This window comes from Sander lucioperca, chromosome 4, assembly GCF_008315115.2.
Source record: "Sander lucioperca isolate FBNREF2018 chromosome 4, SLUC_FBN_1.2, whole genome shotgun sequence".
Taxonomy (NCBI): domain Eukaryota; kingdom Metazoa; phylum Chordata; class Actinopteri; order Perciformes; family Percidae; genus Sander; species Sander lucioperca.
In genome coordinates, this window is record NC_050176.1 from 41,721,913 (window position 1) to 41,726,219 (window position 4,307).

The following is a 4,307-nucleotide window of genomic DNA, read 5'->3' on the forward strand; positions in this document are numbered from 1 at the left end:
TATATGGTTCAATGTTCATTTATTGTCACTGTTTAACATGCAGCTGTAGTCTCTTTATACTACACAAGAAAAACAATCATAATCAGTAGTGCATTTCTGTATTGTATTTTCTGAAAGTGCATAAGGAGGAATGGCGTAGAAATTTTTGCGTGCATGTGGTGATGCAAAAGTGTGTGAAATTCGATATGTAGTATGCACACCAGGCGGCTAGGTGGTAGTGTGAAGCACTGCCACAAAACACCACCAAGTCCGTGCACCTGCGTAGAACCTTCCTTCTACTTCTCTCCCTAGTAGTGCAAAACCAAAACATGGTGAAGTGAACAACAAAAGCTGACAATTTTGTCTGGACAGACGAGGAGGTGGAGTTATTGCTCCAAGCAACGTCAGATTACAAAGGCACAACAGGGCGTGGACTGGGTGTCCTGCCAGTCTAAATATATACACATATGGACCGAATTTGTTCAGGAGTATCCTGTACCTGGAGGGACATTATATCCAGGCGGCCGTCGGGTTGGTGTGTCAGAGCCTTTAATGCGTAAAGTAACTAGTAACTAAAGCTGTCAGATGAATGTAGTGGAGTAAAAAGTACAATATTTCTCTCTGAAATGTAGCGTTGAAGTAGAAAGTGGCATGAAAAGAAAAGACTCAAGTAAAGTACAAGTACCTCAACATTTGGACTCAAGTACAGTACTGGAGTAAATGTACTTAGTTACATTCCCCCTTGTCTCTGACTGTAAACTCAGTGGCCCTCATTTATCAACCTAACGTAGAAACCAGCGCAGATATGAGCGCAGAAATCCTCTTACGACAGGCTTCACGTGTGATTCATGAAACGTTTGTATCACACCAATCAGAGCGTAAGAATGGTCGTACATTGATAAATGCAGCGGCTGGAAACAATCATAATTTAAATATCATGCCCCAATGTATTCTGGGTTTTGAGGCCTCGCCCCTACAATTTACGACATGGTGAGACATAATCCGGCTGAGAAGAGGCACTTTTCAGAGGTGGAGATTGAAACCCTGATATCTCAGGTTCATTATTTGGCAGCCTGAGAACTGGTATTTAAGGCTGTAGAAAGAATGGGGAATGGAAAGAGATCACTGATGGAGTCAACAGTGTTGCCGTGGTAAATCAGACTCCAGCTGAAGTTTATTTAATTTATACATCCTTGACATATGTATGTTATAGTCCCCATAGTAATATACAGGCTTATATTGCAATCTCTTAGGCCTACATGGTTTACGTATATTTAAATAAACACACAGTAGTGGAGTTTATGCAGTGTCTTTTATTTTACTTGTGTTTTTTTCATGAGTCAGAACCAGGCAACAGCTGTGAGGGAGAGCGCGTGTCCTCCGCCCCCCCGTGCAGGACTACCACCCTGACTCTGTCTCCTGACAGCAGAGGGGCTGGAAAACAAGCCGAAATAACTCGGTCAATGGCAGAAATAAATCGTTCATTTGTGGCCATTAACGACATGAAACGAAAACCTGAAGAATAAATAAAAATGTTCATCATCGTCATGTTTCCTGTATTGAGTAGGCTATCATTGCCAAACATAACACTATATCTTTAAAAAGCGAGGAATAATATCCTGTCTCCTTCGTAGAGCAGTGTGCTGGACACTGCTCTCTGGGCATCGGGTCATCTGGCTCCATAACCCCACAGGCTCAAACAATGTTGTAGAATTTTTCTGCCGTGTATAGTAGGGTCCCCCCGTTGATGCAAGACCATGAGCCATCTGCCCTTAATCAATCTGATGGGGCGCTCCACCGTGGCCCATGCGCGTATGTGTGCACTGTTGTACTGCCGAATAGAGGTCTTTTAAAAGAGCCAGATCTGTCATTGCTGATAAGTGATCAACTGATGGCTTCTCCTTCACCTGTTAAACTTTTTATATGCTGCACCGCAAGTCCACACTGACTTGAAAACTTGCGTACACAAGTTCAGACCAGACGTGAGATTTTATCGCAGCCTACGCTCACGTTCAAATTGATAAATCCCTTGCTTTGCATAGGAATCGGCGTACGCCCGTCCTACGCCTGCAGACAGACAGTTTACTGCTCGCTGCTCTGCAGAAGAAGATCCGCCCGCTGCAGCAGCAGAACAGCAGCCATGATCACATGGTCTCTGCTGCTCAGGTCTATCCACACTCTGATTCTTACTGATCGTCCTGTAGAGAACAGGGAACAAATATTAATAACTAGAACTTCCCCTGTTTATTACTGACATTAAGACAACTATTTGTTGTATTACAAGTTTTCTGAAATGTTATGTTTAAATATATAAATTAGGCATTATCTTACATACCTTATAGACCTGTCTGTCTGTCTGTCTATCTTTCTGTCTGTCTGTCTGTCTGTCTGTCTGTCTGTGTACCTATCTGTGTTATTAAAGCATGTTACCTGTCTGTCTCTGGATGCTGCGATCCAGGAAGTGTCTGCAGCCGAAGCCCTCAGAGAACACCTGGGTAACAACACCTGACAATCTGCAGACTGATCTCATGAAGTGGTGTATGTATGACACGCCAGTTCGTATGCCATTATTGGCGTGTTATGAAGACGCATAATCGCGTTTTAGTGTGTTTATCAACGGCGTTTGGCCTCCATTGACTTACATTACCTTGCGATTGCGTGTCAGTTTATGCCGTAGCGAGTAGTATGAAAGGGCGAGAATCCACAGGACTTTCACCCAGAAGAGCGGGGATTGTGTCCCGTGTGTCTAGTTTCCAAAACCCAACCGTCCCGTTCTTCTTTTCCTAAACCCAACCCGTCCACTGTATACGACGCTCAAAATGCATACAGATAACACGCCACTTGGCTTAAGAAAGTGGGCGTGTATGTTTACGCAAAGTCATAATGTCACGTTACAAGCTGACTCCATCACCTAAGTAGGAAAACTAATAAACAGTTCTAACAAAAAAAATATTCCCGATGAGACAAAACTTTAAATAGTCGAGTTTTGAGTCAGTGAATGTGAAGTTGAGGGCTGGAGGTTTAGAGAGGCCGGGCTGGCGAGCTGTAGAACGTTTCAGTGAACGCTGTTGTTATTTCCTTCTTCCAGGAACTTTGGGGGAGACTCTGAAGCATCGCTCGGTCACAACAAGCAGCGCCTGCAGGAGCTCGAGGCCACGTCGTACGACGGCAGACTGATCTGGAAGATCGAGGATTTCGCGAACAGGAGGGAAGCTGAAGTCAAAGGTCAGCCACCGTGCCTGAGCAGCGTGCCCTTCCAAACCGGACGCTACGGCTTCAAAATGGCATCCAAGGTGTATCTGAACGGGGACGGCGAGGGAAGAGGGACTCACCTGTCCCTTTATGTCGTCCTGATGCCGGGAGACTTCGACGCTCTGCTGCCGTGGCCTTTCAGACAGACCGTGTCTCTGTCCGTTCTGGATCAAAGCGGTGCCGCTAACCACCGGAGTCTCAGCTTCAGACCCGACCCGGCGTCCAAAAGCTTCCAGCGACCCGCTGCCGAGTCCGTCAACAACGTCGCCGTTGGGTTTTCATGCTTCATTCCTCTCAACGAGTTCGCTGCGTACGTCAAAGACGACACGCTGTTTGTCAAAGTGAAGGTGGACATGGCAGGTTTAGAGCATCTGTAGGCTTCTGTCCTCTACGTCACTGGTTCTAAAATGGGGGTACGTGGCCCCCTAGGGGTACTCTGGAGGACTGCAGGGGGTATGTGTCGCCCTAGGGGTACTTTGGAGGACTAACGACAAAACCCTCAAAAAAAAGTGACAAACTTCAAAAACAGTGACAAAGACAAAAAGACAGTAGAAGTAACTACAGCCTACAACTGAAAAACATTTTGCAAAAAAACGTACGTACCCCCTGCAGTCCTCCAAAGTACCCCTAAGAGGACACGTACCGGTATTTGAGAAAAACTGCTCGTTATCGTGTGTAGGATTACATTTATAACCCTAGGGGTACTTTGGATTACTGCAGGGGGTACATGTCCCTCTAGGGTTACTTTGGATTACTGCAGGGGGTACATGTCCCTCTAGGGTTACTTTGGAATACTGCAGGGGGTACGTGAGAACATGTGACAACCACTGCTCTATGTTATCGTGTGAAGGATTACATTTATTGTACTTTGGTGCGATCACTTCGTTAGTTCAGGAAGGATTTTCAAAAGATGCCATTAGAATAATTTGAAGGGAGTAAAAAAAATCTACACATAACTCTAAGGGAGTAGTTTGACATTTTGGGAAACATTGTCTTTCTTTCTGAGTTAGATGTTCAGATTGATACCTCTCTTATTTTGCCAACATTTACAAACTGTTCCTATAAGTTTCAGGATC

The 4,307-nt window shown here is 45.0% G+C and overlaps 1 protein-coding gene across 2 annotated transcripts in view; it reads right to left on the reverse strand.

Moving 5' to 3' along the window:
- Positions 1-4,307, reverse strand: part of LOC116048209 (NACHT, LRR and PYD domains-containing protein 3-like) — a 126,186-nt gene that overhangs the window by 95,343 nt on the left and 26,536 nt on the right. The window lies entirely within an intron of this gene.